The 17,036-nt window shown below is 40.6% G+C and overlaps 1 protein-coding gene across 2 annotated transcripts in view; it reads right to left on the bottom strand.

Annotated features, from left to right (window-relative positions):
• LOC139478313 (uncharacterized) overlaps positions 1 to 6,337 on the bottom strand; it is a 31,452-nt gene extending 25,115 nt beyond the window's left edge. Inside the window, exon 1 of one of the 2 annotated variants that reach the window (XM_071260735.1) lies at positions 6,118 to 6,337. The gene's annotated coding sequence lies outside the window, so the exon portion shown is untranslated. Of the gene's footprint in view, positions 1 to 5,963; positions 6,035 to 6,117 lie in introns of those variants that run through there. The other variant, XM_071260737.1, reaches the window with a different exon arrangement.
• Positions 6,338 to 17,036: the final 10,699 nt, after the last annotated feature.

Genomic DNA, 17,036 nt, shown 5'->3' with positions numbered 1-17,036 from the left:
ATATAGCTGGAATAGTGCTGAGTGCAGCGTTAAACAACAAACAAACAAACAGTAATCACTTCCATTTTTACGGATAAATGGCAGCAGCTGTGAATCACAAAATCACTATCCTAATTTACATTCAACTCCATTTGGAATATCAGGAAACATGCATTTCAAAATGACAGTGATTGCCCAAATTGCCTACCATCTTCTTACCCTTGAGATGTTACATTGATTGTGCTTTTCAGGTCAGAATAGGTCCCCAATGTCTAATGAAGCTTGTATAAGGGCTGACTAACATTAGCAACGAGTTGTAAGACTCTGTGACTTGACTGATCGTGTGTCATACTTCAATAACATGGGACGTTTCTCCTGCTATCAACCACTGGTTACCGGCGCAGCCCTGATTTTATTAATGGTGTCAGGATTCAGCTGGACTGGTATTCACTGCTGCATGAAGCAGAAACAAGCAGGTCATGTTAGCTGCATTGAATCGACTTCATACGCTGACAGGTAGATCAATAGGGATACTTCATCCAGTGTCTACTCCAGCCGTGATAACACAAAACACATCAAACACCTCCAGTCCATCCACTCCGCTAAAATGTTCCTGACAAAATTATGGAGTTATATTTTGGCTGGACTAACGAATCTATACATAGTCTAATCAAAATCATGCAATGAAATCGACATCCGGTTTGTAAACTGCCATGCAGAGTTCGTTCGATTGCAGGATTTGCAAAGCATGTGCCCTGCCAACTCCTTGTCAACAGATATTTTCCAAATCTTGTCATCTTTTTAATCAAGCTGCTCATGTGATTTGATGAAGACCCGTTTTATCACAATATAGATTTAGATTATCGATCAGATCATACTGACTGGGCGTTGCCATTTTGTTTGAAGCAAATGCAAGTGATATGAGAGGTGGAATCTGACTGGTCAATAGGAGGGAAATAGAAGCGATATGACTCATAATAGTCACTGGTGGTGCTACAATTGAGCCCCAAAATTCCATCCTAGTTGGGCAAGGGTGGAAACTGGACTTTTACAGTCAGTTAACTCTCTTTCCTCGGCAGGATGCCCAGTTTGGGCATGAACCAAAAAGTGCAAAACCAAGCCCTTTAACTTCAAAGTGTACTCTTTATATGGCCATGGGGGAAAAACACAACAAATTCAAAATCAATGCTCTAAATTAAAAACCTACTAAACAGCTATGTAAAGAAAACATAAAATTGCATATTTTATTTTGGTGGTATGGATGTACTCAAATATATATGAAAAACGTACCAAGAGAAGTGCCAAGCTGTATAAATCTGCGGTATTTACAATGGTATTACATATCCAACCAGCACTGACCCTCAAGTCATTGTGAAAGGTATTGGCAGAGGGGCAAATAATCCATTGATTACACAGGAATGTGGAGGAGAGGATGTGCTTAATGAAGCATGTGCTCTTTCATACCTGAAACCTTTTACACAATCAACAATGTTACAGATTAACTGCAACTCAACTATGCCTATTTGAATGGTTGAATGATTTCCGACCTTGAGGCTATTTGACAAAAACAATGGTAAGGTTGATTACTCAAATTTGTAAATTGGTTTTGTGAAATACCCAGCATGCAGCTTTTAAAAAGAGATACACTTTCCTCTTTGGCTTGAAATTTGAAAAAAGTAATTTTGAATAATTTACTTTTATGTCCCTGTTGAATATTTCATAAAGTGTAACATAGATGACATTTCAGCGATAAATTATTTTTTATTTATCCAATTCAACATGATATTTACTGGTCATAAATAATTCAAATGAACTCAAAGACTATTCCTTCTGGAACAGGCTGCTTGCCCCAGTTTGAGAATGAACCATTATGTCCAGAACCAAGCTCTTTAACTTCAAAGTGTACTCTCTATATGGCCATGGGGAAAAAAAAAACATATTCGCAATCACTGCTCTAAATACTAATGTCCTTAAAGAACCCAGGTGTACTGAAGTCACAGAGGCTATTTAATATAATCCAAAGTAGATTAACGTTGTTATGCTACTGGTGAGTGATATTTCATCAAGTAGATGGTATGAGTTTGTTCTCAACATGGGTCTGTAAAATGGCGTCCGAAATAACTGCCAGCCCGCTGCCCATGGCTGGTAACTTTTCTGTCGGGGCGCATGAAATTTTCCTCCCCATGCCCGACTGTCTGGCAGATAATTTTAAGAATGCTTATATGGTTATATTATAACTCCTTGTAGATTCTCAAGTAATTGTTTGCATTAATTCAATTGAATCAATACACAATTTATCTCTTAGTTTTCGTGATTTTTCAATATTTATGTCTGAATGCAGGCAGGTAACTTTGAAGATAGGCAGGCAACATCTGCTGGTCACGTGCCTGTCTTGTTGGGTTTTAAAATTGTTTCCAACACTGGGTCAGTTTATGAAGCCGGTGTTGTGTCCCCAACTGTTCTACTTCCCTGCTAATATAGCAGTCTATAAACACACACTAATTTTAACTGAGCTCACACATAGGTCAGCAGAGATAAACATACATATCAAGATAAGTTGTATTAGCCCAGCCTTCTATGAAATATAGAGGCCTGCCCTACTTAGGTGTGGGTAGCAGTGTTCAGGCCATGGTATTTTTATAATAGAGACATCCTTGTCAGTTTTATCATGTTGTATGATCCCCTTGACTGTTTCTTACTTTCAGCACTGCTTCACTAAGCCTGAAAGCTCTATTCAAAGAGTACATGTTAAAGGCCTTAGCTTAGACTATATGAAGCGTGTCTGTATGAGAAAGGGACACAGGGGGCATAATACATGACCTGTCTGCGCCCTGGAGTCACGATTACCTCCACACATGTGAGCCTAACATTACCTTCATCAAAACACAATTCAAATGGCAATTATATAATACCTCTGCCTCATTTGTGGAGTGCAAAATTCACATTCTACAGTAATGTGATTTGGTATGGTTATTCTCTTTACCATGCCTGCACGATTATCCGTTGGATATTCATTTGCATTCTCACTGAAAAAACAGCAACCTTAAAGCTTGTACATTTGCAGACAAATGGAATGTGATCATTTTTAAGGCCACAAGATATTGAGAAGCTGACCTTTTCCAAAGAGTGTAGATTACCAGTGTTATATAGTTATCTAGTTTTAAGACCCAACTCTATAGATAGATCTAATTTGTTCAAGATACAGACATTGACAGCTGTGCAAGTTCAGCTATTTCAAGGAGACCTTCGATGTAGTAGTAGCAGTTGTAGTTGTAGTGGAAGTAGTAGTAGTTGTAGTTGTAGTTGTAGTAGTAGTAGTAGTGAGTGCCTTATGAAATGCTAACATGTCTACACAAATGAAGAGTTTAGAGCTAATTATTGCATGAATAACATCTATGAGTTCTTGTCTATCTGTAGAAAAAATATTGTATGTTTTCATTGATGCGTTTTTGAAATATAGCTACTTAAAATTCTATAAAAGGGCCAGAGTCACTTTACTAGATTTTGGCCCTTTTAACTCCCCTTTCCCTGTGTGGTTGAAACTGGTTGTCTGAGAGAGATTTTGAAAGTTTGGACAACTCATTATTATATTTCAACTATTTCAACAAAGTTAGCATTAGTTTAAATCATTTAAGAGTACTTCAGTAGTATGTGTTTGTACTTTCAGTAGTAGTTTATCAATCTCACATATTAATCCCATGGAAATGCCTGAGGGTCAAAAAGGGCCAAAATACAGACATTGGCCCTTTCCACCCTTACACAAATTAAAAACGTGAGTTTACTTCCTTCTTTGAATGTTTGTTATAACAACATTTATATGTCTGCTGTCAGAATGCGTTAATGTCTAGGAATTTATCTGTAAAAAAAAAGTTTATTAAAATGCATAATATTATGTTTTCATCACTATTCTCAAAACAGACTCTACATGAAATTGGCGCTTATGGCTCTAAGCTCTTCAAATAGGATGCATTAAAATAGTAATTTAAACTGCTTTAATATGAAATATGTTATGACATTGTTTACCATCTTTTAAAGTTCTTGAAAATGGTTGAAGCTAAAAGATTTCGAGGTGTAATATTCATAAGATATATGTACTGGGTCTAAAACACAGACATAATTCAGTGTGAATGAGGGCGTGTACTAGTGGACGTATGTGGATAAGTATGTAGTTTGTTGTGCAAGCATGGCTGGGGCGGGAAGGGATTGGGCAGTATGCAAGTATGAATATTGATGTTGTTACTTGTTTTTAAGTGAAGCATGCTTTTGTATTTAACATATACTTTATGCTTTTAAAAAGATTTGAGTATCTCCATGGTCATGTTGGCTGGGCATTGTATGCAGACCCACCGGCTTATGATACAATGTGGTACAATGAGCTGCAACAAAAACTTCATCTTCTTCTATAATTTAGTCCTATCATTTGTTAAACCATAGATTGACTGTACATATGATAAAATATAGGATCCAGTGAGTCAGTCTTCAAGCCCTCATTTAAAAAAACTACAACTTATTGTGACAAATAAGTCAAGTAAATTTAATGCAGGCCCTAAGGACCTATACAAATTTGAAGGCACGGCATGTGATCTAGCACCCACGGGCCTACGGGCAGGCGCTTATTTTGAAACACGACATTGGGTGTTGTGTTGTGTAATAGTCTGCAACATTGCAGCTCTATCCATGCAGCCTGTAACTATTCTTGACCAGGCAAACTGTTGGCTGAAAACATCAGCAATGACCCATAACATGGGGGCACATTGTCACGTAATAAGTCAAGTCACTGTACCTGGCCTCCCATTCTAATTACATGTATGTCACCTCTAAAGATGAGCAATGGTGTGCTTGGGACCTATTCAAACATGAGGCCTCAGGGTGCAATACAGGCCAATGTCAGTTACTGACACAGATATACAGGCTTCAAAATTGACAAATTCAGTCTGAAGCTTGGGAAATTCAGGGAAATTTGGAAATTTGGTAGATTTTAGAAGATTATTTTTGCGGACTGGGGAAAGTAAAATTTCATTTATCTCAAATCCTGGTATAAAATACCATGTAAACTGTGGTGAAATCTATGAAGAGTAACCACTGGTCCCACAGAATGTCAGGTGTTTTGCTGTCAGAACCATGGGTTTTGTGGCTACAACCATATCTTCATTCTACAGACAGCATTCTAGTATTTGTTTGCTATTATAAAGGCAATGGGTCATGATGGGAACATGTCTTGTTTTGAATCTACATCTTGAGGTTCTTAATGGAATGATCACAACTGTCTTTAGTAACACTCAGAAACAAATATATACACATCTGTGTAATCACTAAAGAAAACAAAGTTGTGGACTGTATAATATCTGTAGTAGGATCATATAAATTCATGAGCAGCAAAAGCATATCTTGGTAATATATGTAGAGAAGATTAATGAAATACTGACAAGAAGCCCTGGTCTATAAGCCTGACTTCATGTACAATCTAGACTTGCTTCTCTCCATGCAAACACCATGACAACAGGTGTACAGCTGTTGATGTACCAGTCCGTGAGGGAGTCTACACATCAATGCCTGGCCGACCATGTGCTACAGCTATCACAATAAAATGTCACCCACACAGCATTGTTTGGACAAATACAACTGTCACAATGAATCGTCACACACCACACAGTTTTACACGAGTACAGGTTCAGCTATGCTGTGTGATTATCAGCATCAGGCCCATAGCCTTGCTGGCCACTCGACCATGTACACCAAGGCAATGAAATAGAATTCTGTGTACGACAATAACATTGACAAAACAACAATGTCAGCCTGTAACGAAAAAATAAAGTAACTCCTTTCACAAACATGTCACTCATAGCATGAAGACTTCATGATCCATACCCAACTTGGCGGGCTTCTGTCTTGGGCCAAAAACAAGCGAACACAAGGCATGGAAGGGTATTTGTATTCCTCCTATAAGCCATGACAACTGATTAATTAATAATGATAAAAATTACCTGAAATTAACCTGTTGGCAGCAGGATATGAGACAGCCATGTATTTGAATGGTATATCATGAGTGCAAGCCATGCAGGCCTTGTCTATATTTAAATGACACTCCCAATTTACGTGGACTTGCTTGCCCACCTGTCTGACCTTCTCCCATCTTACCTTGATACAATATGGTAGATCAATCAGACATCGGATATAACAAACAGTTCCACGGGATGGCAAGCTGTAGCACTCTGCACATATTTGTCAGGGCCTTTCTCCTGGGTACGTTGATCTAAACCCACACTAATGTCGGCTTCTGTTAAACCGGTCTGGTCCCACTTGCATGGAGAATATGTAGGCCAAACACAGCTGTGTGTATGCTACAATTGATGTACGGGAGCTCGACAGTCAGCGGAGCATGTCATATATTATGCATTCACCTGTGAAATCCACAACAGTGTCATGCATTGATATTCAGTGTGAGGAGCAGTGCCCTGTGTCATGGAGTGCTCAGTGTCCTGTGAGTGCTGCGGATACAATGAGAGGATTTGGGGTTTAGTGTTTGTCAAACTTGTGGACAGTCAATCTTGTTCAATCGGTTACCTGCTGTCAACACTGGAATATGAAGATGTATCAGGATTTCGTTCTTATTGTGTCTGATTTGGAATCAAAACTGACGCGGAGGCCAGGGTTTTATTGAAAAACCTGACAACTCAATAACCATGTTTATGTATATACTTCAGGTCTTGCTGCCTTGATTTTTGTTTCTTTATAATTTTTGAATTACATTATTTTCAATTTGATGGAGGGGTATTTGTATTCCTCCTATAAGCCATGACAACTGATTAATTGATTATGATAAAATCTACCTGAAATTAACCTGTTGGGCCTGTTGAGTAGTTAGAATTTGGAAAGAATGTTTTTGAATTGTATTTTGAATAACATGCATTCTTTAATGGTTGAATGATTGTCATGGCATTAACAATTCCCCTAGCTACACCATGTACATACTGTTGTACACATAGTGAACAAATATGAATGTTTTTATGTAAGGGTCAGCAGTATTCCTGTTACATCATGGCGGCCCAAAATGATCAAGTCTGGACGAGGAAAACCAGTGACTGAAAGCATTAGTAACTATAGACTGCCTCCTTAGTCGAGTGGTAGAGTGCCGGCCGGGAGAGCGGAAGGTTGGGGGTTTGATCCCCAGGCGTCATACCAAAAGACGTTTAAGGATGGTACTTGTTACCCTGTCTGGTGCTCGGCAAGGACAGGTCGGTTTGGAGTCGGTATACTGTGTCTGAGTGGGGTATTCATGTTAAACTGTGGCATGGTATCTCAGTGGGCTAACACTTTAAAATCAGCATTAGTCCAAAACACATAAAGATACTTCACTATTTAAGTGCAATAATCTTGAACGCGACGTTAAACCCCATTTCACCTCACCTCACCATAACTATACACACAATATGGGCATGATGGCACACTATCAGCGCAGTCTTCGGACTTGACCCCCTAATTCTCTGTCATTGGCTCTTACAAGCATGGGATACAGGGAGCCTCTTGTTCTCTGGTGTCCCCATGGGGTAGCTACCTCACTGACTCCCTGTACTGTATATATCATGGAGAAGGATGTACACATGACAAGCACTGACATAACATCAATCCTGGATGTGTCAACATCTCCAAGGTGCCTGCAGGCAATGGAACAAACTTAAAACACTTTTTCAGGTTTGCTGTAAAAATGACTCATTAATCTCTGAAATAAAATACAATTTTCTTTTATAAAAATATTTGTGAATTATTCTTGAGCATTATAAAAGGGAATAAGATGTCACTTAATAATCCCTTATTGAGATTAATGCTGCAAATCTATATCAGTTGTTTCAGGAAATTGCAGAATATCTGCAAGAGGATCTATTCATCATGATTATTGAGCAGGTTTCAGGTAATTTGTTGTGAGCATTTATATAGTTCCTGTTACAAAATTTAATCAAGTTTTGAAATTTGTATTTGAAATATATTGCACACTACTCTCTCATGTTTGATGACTGTAATAAGAAGCATCTGTACGGTTGACACATGATTGTATCACCTCTCCCATGTTGGATGACTGTAGTAAGAAGCATCTGTACGGTTGACACATGATTGTAGTATGTCTCCCATGTTGGATGACTGTAATAAGAAGCATCTGTACGGTTGACACATGATTGTAGTATGTCTCCCATGTTGGATGACTGTAATAAGAAGCATCTGTACGGTTGACACATGATTGTATCACCTCTCCCATGTTGGATGACTGTAATAAGAAGCATCTGTACGGTTGACACATGATTGTAGTATGTCTCCCATGTTGGATGACTGTAATAAGAAGCATCTGTACGGTTGACACATGATTGTATCACCTCTCCCATGTTGGATGACTGTAATAAGAAGCATCTGTACGGTTGACACATGATTGTAGTATGTCTCCCATGTTTGATGACTGTAATAAGAAGCATCTGTACGGTTGACACATGATTGTATCACCTCTCCCATGTTGGATGACTGTAGTAAGAAGCATCTGTACAGTTGACACATGATTGTAGTATGTCTCCCATGTTGGATGACTGTAATAAGAAGCAACTGTACGGTTGACACATGATTGTATCACCTCTCCCATGTTGGATGACTGTAGTAAGAAGCATCTGTACGGTTGACACATGATTGTATCACCTCTCCCATGTTGGATGACTGTAGTAAGAAGCATCTGTACGGTTGACACATGATTGTATCACCTCTCCCATGTTTGATGACTGTAATAAGAAGCAACTGTACGGTTGACACATGTTTGATGACTGTAGTAAGAAGCATCTGTACGGTTGACACATGTTTGATGACTGTAGTAAGAAGCATCTGTACGGTTGACACATGATTGTATCACCTCTCCCATGTTGGATGACTGTAATAAGAAGCATCTGTACGGTTGACACATGATTGTATCACCTCTCCCATGTTGGATGACTGTAGTAAGAAGCATCTGTACAGTTGACACATGATTGTATCACCTCTCCCATGTTGGATGACTGTAGTAAGAAGCATCTGTATGGTTGACACATGATTGTATCACCTCTCCCATGTTGGATGACTGTAGTAAGAAGCAACTGTACGGTTGACACATGATTGTAGTATGTCTCCCATGTTGGATGACTGTAATAAGAAGCATCTGTACGGTTGACACATGATTGTAGTATGTCTCCCATGTTGGATGACTGTAATAAGAAGCATCTGTACGGTTGACACATGATTGTATCACCTCTCCCATGTTGGATGACTGTAATAAGAAGCATCTGTACGGTTGACACATGATTGTAGTATGTCTCCCATGTTTGATGACTGTAATAAGAAGCATCTGTACGGTTGACACATGATTGTATCACCTCTCCCATGTTGGATGACTGTAGTAAGAAGCATCTGTACAGTTGACACATGATTGTAGTATGTCTCCCATGTTGGATGACTGTAATAAGAAGCAACTGTACGGTTGACACATGATTGTATCACCTCTCCCATGTTGGATGACTGTAGTAAGAAGCATCTGTACGGTTGACACATGATTGTATCACCTCTCCCATGTTGGATGACTGTAGTAAGAAGCATCTGTACGGTTGACACATGATTGTATCACCTCTCCCATGTTTGATGACTGTAATAAGAAGCAACTGTACGGTTGACACATGTTTGATGACTGTAGTAAGAAGCATCTGTACGGTTGACACATGTTTGATGACTGTAGTAAGAAGCATCTGTACGGTTGACACATGATTGTATCACCTCTCCCATGTTGGATGACTGTAATAAGAAGCATCTGTACGGTTGACACATGATTGTATCACCTCTCCCATGTTGGATGACTGTAGTAAGAAGCATCTGTACGGTTGACACATGATTGTATCACCTCTCCCATGTTGGATGACTGTAGTAAGAAGCATCTGTATGGTTGACACATGATTGTATCACCTCTCCCATGTTGGATGACTGTAATAAGAAGCAACTGTACGGTTGACACATGATTGTAGTATGTCTCCCATGTTGGATGACTGTAATAAGAAGCAACTGTACGGTTGACACATGATTGTATCACCTCTCCCATGTTGGATGACTGTAGTAAGAAGCAACTGTACGGTTGACACATGATTGTAGTATGTCTCCCATGTTGGATGACTGTAGTAAGAAGCATCTGTACGGTTGACACATGATTGTATCACCTCTCCCATGTTTGATGACTGTAATAAGAAGCATCTGTACGGTTGACACATGATTGTACCACCTCTCCCATGTTGGATGACTGTAGTAAGAAGCAACTGTACGGTTGACACATGATTGTATCACCTCTCCCATGTTGGATGACTGTAATAAGAAGCATCTGTACGGTTGACACATGATTGTATCACCTCTCCCATGTTTGATGACTGTAGTAAGAAGCATCTGTATGGTTGACACATGATTGTATCACCTCTCCCATGTTGGATGACTGTAGTAAGAAGCATCTGTATGGTTGACACATGATTGTATCACCTCTCCCATGTTTGATGACTGTAATAAGAAGCATCTGTACGGTTGACACATGATTGTATCACCTCTCCCATGTTTGATGACTGTAGTAAGAAGCATCTGTACGGTTGACACATGATTGTATCACCTCTCCCATGTTGGATGACTGTAGTAAGAAGCATCTGTACGGTTGACACATGATTGTATCACCTCTCCCATGTTGGATGACTGTAGTAAGAAGCATCTGTACGGTTGACACATGATTGTAGTATGTCTCCCATGTTGGATGACTGTAATAAGAAGCATCTGTACGGTTGACACATGATTGTAGTATGTCTCCCATGTTTGATGACTGTAGTAAGAAGCAACTGTACGGTTGACACATGATTGTATCACCTCTCCCATGTTGGATGACTGTAATAAGAAGCATCTGTACGGTTGACACATGATTGTATCACCTCTCCCATGTTGGATGACTGTAGTAAGAAGCAACTGTATGGTTGACACATGATTGTATCACCTCTCCCATGTTGGATGACTGTAGTAAGAAGCATCTGTACAGTTGACACATGATTGTAGTATGTCTCCCATGTTGGATGACTGTAGTAAGAAGCAACTGTACGGTTGACACATGATTGTATCACCTCTCCCATGTTGGATGACTGTAATAAGAAGCATCTGTACGGTTGACACATGATTGTATCACCTCTCCCATGTTGGATGACTGTAGTAAGAAGCAACTGTATGGTTGACACATGATTGTAGTATGTCTCCCATGTTGGATGACTGTAGTAAGAAGCATCTGTACGGTTGACACATGATTGTATCACCTCTCCCATGTTGGATGACTGTAATAAGAAGCATCTGTACGGTTGACACATGCTTGTAGTATGTCTCCCATGTTTGATGACTGTAGTAAGAAGCATCTGTACGGTTGACACATGATTGTATCACCTCTCCCATGTTGGATGACTGTAGTAAGAAGCATCTGTACGGTTGACACATGATTGTATCACCTCTCCCATGTTGGATGACTGTAATAAGAAGCATCTGTACGGTTGACACATGATTGTAGTATGTCTCCCATGTTTGATGACTGTAGTAAGAAGCATCTGTACGGTTGACACATGATTGTATCACCTCTCCCATGTTGGATGACTGTAGTAAGAAGCATCTGTACGGTTGACACATGATTGTAGTATGTCTCCCATGTTTGATGACTGTAGTAAGAAGCATCTGTACGGTTGACACATGATTGTATCACCTCTCCCATGTTGGATGACTGTAGTAAGAAGCAACTGTATGGTTGACACATGATTGTATCACCTCTCCCATGTTGGATGACTGTAGTAAGAAGCATCTGTACAGTTGACACATGATTGTAGTATGTCTCCCATGTTGGATGACTGTAGTAAGAAGCAACTGTACGGTTGACACATGATTGTATCACCTCTCCCATGTTGGATGACTGTAATAAGAAGCATCTGTACGGTTGACACATGATTGTATCACCTCTCCCATGTTGGATGACTGTAGTAAGAAGCAACTGTATGGTTGACACATGATTGTAGTATGTCTCCCATGTTGGATGACTGTAGTAAGAAGCATCTGTACGGTTGACACATGATTGTATCACCTCTCCCATGTTGGATGACTGTAGTAAGAAGCAACTGTACGGTTGACACATGATTGTAGTATGTCTCCCATGTTGGATGACTGTAGTAAGAAGCATCTGTACGGTTGACACATGATTGTATCACCTCTCCCATGTTGGATGACTGTAATAAGAAGCATCTGTACGGTTGACACATGATTGTATCACCTCTCCCATGTTGGATGACTGTAGTAAGAAGCAACTGTATGGTTGACACATGATTGTAGTATGTCTCCCATGTTGGATGACTGTAGTAAGAAGCATCTGTACGGTTGACACATGATTGTATCACCTCTCCCATGTTGGATGACTGTAGTAAGAAGCAACTGTATGGTTGACACATGATTGTAGTATGTCTCCCATGTTGGATGACTGTAGTAAGAAGCATCTGTACGGTTGACACATGATTGTATCACCTCTCCCATGTTGGATGACTGTAGTAAGAAGCATCTGTACGGTTGACACATGATTGTATCACCTCTCCCATGTTGGATGACTGTAATAAGAAGCATCTGTACGGTTGACACATGATTGTAGTATGTCTCCCATGTTTGATGACTGTAGTAAGAAGCATCTGTACGGTTGACACATGATTGTATCACCTCTCCCATGTTGGATGACTGTAGTAAGAAGCATCTGTACGGTTGACACATGATTGTAGTATGTCTCCCATGTTTGATGACTGTAGTAAGAAGCATCTGTACGGTTGACACATGATTGTATCACCTCTCCCATGTTGGATGACTGTAGTAAGAAGCATCTGTACGGTTGACACATGATTGTATCACCTCTCCCATGTTGGATGACTGTAGTAAGAAGCATCTGTACGGTTGACACATGATTGTATCACCTCTCCCATGTTTGATGACTGTAATAAGAAGCATCTGTACGGTTGACACATGATTGTATCACCTCTCCCATGTTGGATGACTGTAATAAGAAGCATCTGTACGGTTGACACATGATTGTATCACCTCTCCCATGTTTGATGACTGTAATAAGAAGCATCTGTACGGTTGACACATGATTGTATCACCTCTCCCATGTTTGATGACTGTAATAAGAAGCAACTGTATGGTTGACACATGATTGTAGTATGTCTCCCATGTTGGATGACTGTAGTAAGAAGCATCTGTACGGTTGACACATGATTGTATCACCTCTCCCATGTTGGATGACTGTAGTAAGAAGCAACTGTATGGTTGACACATGATTGTAGTATGTCTCCCATGTTGGATGACTGTAGTAAGAAGCATCTGTACGGTTGACACATGATTGTATCACCTCTCCCATGTTGGATGACTGTAGTAAGAAGCATCTGTACGGTTGACACATGATTGTATCACCTCTCCCATGTTGGATGACTGTAATAAGAAGCATCTGTACGGTTGACACATGATTGTAGTATGTCTCCCATGTTTGATGACTGTAGTAAGAAGCATCTGTACGGTTGACACATGATTGTATCACCTCTCCCATGTTGGATGACTGTAGTAAGAAGCATCTGTACGGTTGACACATGATTGTAGTATGTCTCCCATGTTTGATGACTGTAGTAAGAAGCATCTGTACGGTTGACACATGATTGTATCACCTCTCCCATGTTGGATGACTGTAGTAAGAAGCATCTGTACGGTTGACACATGATTGTATCACCTCTCCCATGTTGGATGACTGTAGTAAGAAGCATCTGTACGGTTGACACATGATTGTATCACCTCTCCCATGTTTGATGACTGTAATAAGAAGCATCTGTACGGTTGACACATGATTGTATCACCTCTCCCATGTTGGATGACTGTAATAAGAAGCATCTGTACGGTTGACACATGATTGTATCACCTCTCCCATGTTTGATGACTGTAATAAGAAGCATCTGTACGGTTGACACATGATTGTATCACCTCTCCCATGTTTGATGACTGTAATAAGAAGCATCTGTACGGTTGACACATGATTGTATCACCTCTCCCATGTTTGATGACTGTAATAAGAAGCATCTGTACGGTTGACATATAGGGGCATATTTTTAATATGCTTGACACATACATGTGCTGTTATATCTGCAAAGAGACCCTTTTGTAAAATGGATCATGTGGTCAGAATTTGTGACTGGGTTGACTACATTTGGACATTGCTCATAATATCAATAGCTGGTTTGTCTGAAATATTCCTGAGTACCGCGTAAACCACACACAGATGCACGCATGCACACACACACACGCACACTTCTTAGAAAGCTTGTTGTAACTGTTAAGTCAAGACTATGGCTTATTCCAATCAACATTCATTTTGAAATTAGTATCCTGTATTCTTATTTTGTAGGGGGAGAGTTTTCTGTGGATTTCGTTACATCAAGGGTAACTTTTGTGATACATGTCATTGTAATGTACACATAAATCAGGTAGTCCCCCACAGAGATGGGACGAGCAGCTCGGGTTCTCAGGTTGGGTGGGTCCTGAGTAGGACTCAGACCCGTGGTTGCTCACGTGATATACTGGTATTGTATAATGACAAAAATACACTATACCTCCATGGCTACATTAAAATTCACTAATGTTCACATTTCTTTCTGACTATGCACGCTTTCTTTCTGACTTAAATATGTTTGAATAAAGATAAGCTTCAGTCAATCATAAGCGTATGCATGATCAGATTGGTTTATATGTGTATCTAAGTAGTTTTTTCCAGGCTCCTGTAAAACAATTCCCAATCAGACATTTTGCACCTAACGTTTGAGACTGTAGCGGGCACCTGGGTAGGGTTGGGTACGAGGGGGTGGGTACCCAGTTAGGGTTGGGTAATAGGGGGTTGGGTACCCAGTTAGGGTCAGGTAATAGGGGGTTGGGTACCCAGGTAGGGTCAGGTTATAGGGGGTTGGGTACCCAGGTAGGGTCAGGTAATAGGGGATTGGGTACCCAGGTAGGGTCAGGTAATAGGGGGTTGGGTACCCAGGTAGGGTTAGGTAATAAGGGGTTGGGGTACCCAAGTAGGGTCGGGTAATAGGGGGTTGGGTACTCGGGTAGGGTCGGGTGATAGGGGGTTGTGTACCCAGGTAGGGTCAGGTAATAGGGGGTTGGGTACCCAGGTAGGGTCAGGTAATAGGGGGTTGGGTACCCAGGTAGGGTCAGGTAATAGGGGGTTGTGTACCCAGGTAGGGTCAGGTAATAGGGGGTTGGGTACTCAGGTAGGGTCAGGTAATAAGGGGTTGGGTACCCAGGTAGGGTCAGGTAATAGGGGGTTGTGTACCCAGGTAGGGTCAGGTAATAGGGGGTTGGGTACCCAGGTAGGGTCAGGTGATAGGGGGGTTGGGTACCCAGGAAGGGTTGGGTAGTGGGGGGTTGGGTACTCAGGTAGGGTCAGGTAATAGGGGGTTGGGTACCCAGGTAGGGTCAGGTAATAGGGGGTTGGGTACCCAGGTAGGGTCAGGTGATAGGGGGGTTGGGTACCCAGGAAGGGTTGGGTAGTGGGGGGTTGGATACCCAAGTAGGGTCAAGTTATAGGGGACTTGTCCCAGCCCTAGTCCCCCAGATTCCCTGGTAACTTTCAGCGTTTCTTTCGAAAAAGAACATTCTCACCCCTCTATGTTATCATGCTTATCCATTTTACATGATTTACACATTTCATCAATGACCATAAAGCTGTCCTATCCACTGACAGTAGAATCTGTAAAACAACAATGAAACATTCATTTGGTCTAAATAAACAATGAATTTTACAGGTTTAAAACACTTGTACTGATTATGTCAAAATTGTAGTAAAAATGACCTGAAAGCACCATGTGTTATTCAAACATAATTATCCCTGGCCAAGAATCAAGGAATACATGACCTGTGTCATTTATGAAAAAGGGGAGAAAATTGCATACTCACTCAGACATCCTCCCACACATATTCCACTATATATCAGCACACAAAAGTCCCAGTGAGATGTTTTCCCTCTCCACAGCTTTAGAGATTGTCTGTGTACATAGCCTAATGTAAGTGGACAGGTGGGTCCCATTACAGATATACAAACTACAATGTACACATTATACTTGCGTGTAACAGCAGAACGCTGTGCACACTTTTTGCGTCCTTGATTTATTTGGTCACTGTAAAACACAAGATTAAGACTGTGTCCTACTTTACATAATTTCTCTCCAACACCTAGCAAATCTTATTCTAGGTTAACGGACACTTGGGCACGCAAAAATACATGAGCATTGTGTTTGGATCGTTTTTGTCACTAGACAAATATTTGACCGGTACTTAGCTGACCATCACCAGCTTTCTATATTGAAAGCAAATGCAGTTTTTATTTCTGCATATTTTGATGCACTGTCTCTACAAGAGAGGCTACATGCTTTGTACAGTGGGATAAATGCATGCCTGTGTTTAGCATTGTTAAAGTGTCCCTGTTGTGATATTACTGAAAGTGGAGGACAGTGGTAGGCATTGATTGTGTTACATACAAAACACACTCCTATTATCTTGTAAATGTTGGAAATATGCACATTTGTCTGGATGTTTACGTTTATAACAGGAATATGATATAAGTACGACATTTCATAACAAAGGGCAGTGGGAGCCCAGTAATTAAAGCATTCACTCGACAAGCCAAGGAGCCATGCTCAGTGTTCCACATGTGTAGGCCAGATCTATGCCCCCCGTTGTGATATTGCTCAACGTGGAGTAAAGCCAAACTCACAGTTAACACACTTTTGTTACACCAAAAAAACATGTAAATCTATTGGGTTTAATAGCATCTGAGGGGGCACGGGTAGCCAAGTCGTCTAAGGCGCTGCAATTCTCTGTGCAGAGTTGCGTCCCTGGACACGCCAGAAACCTATGATTGTGTGTTCGAATCCTGGTTCGCCTCGATTATGTTTCTAGGTTTGTCAGCACCATATGTGTGCTCGTGGGTTTCA

This window comes from Haliotis cracherodii, unplaced genomic scaffold, assembly GCF_022045235.1.
Source record: "Haliotis cracherodii isolate W230 unplaced genomic scaffold, xgHalCrac1.p SCAF_4, whole genome shotgun sequence".
In the NCBI taxonomy this organism is placed as follows: domain Eukaryota; kingdom Metazoa; phylum Mollusca; class Gastropoda; order Lepetellida; family Haliotidae; genus Haliotis; species Haliotis cracherodii.
This window is presented reverse-complemented; position numbering and strand designations above follow the sequence as displayed.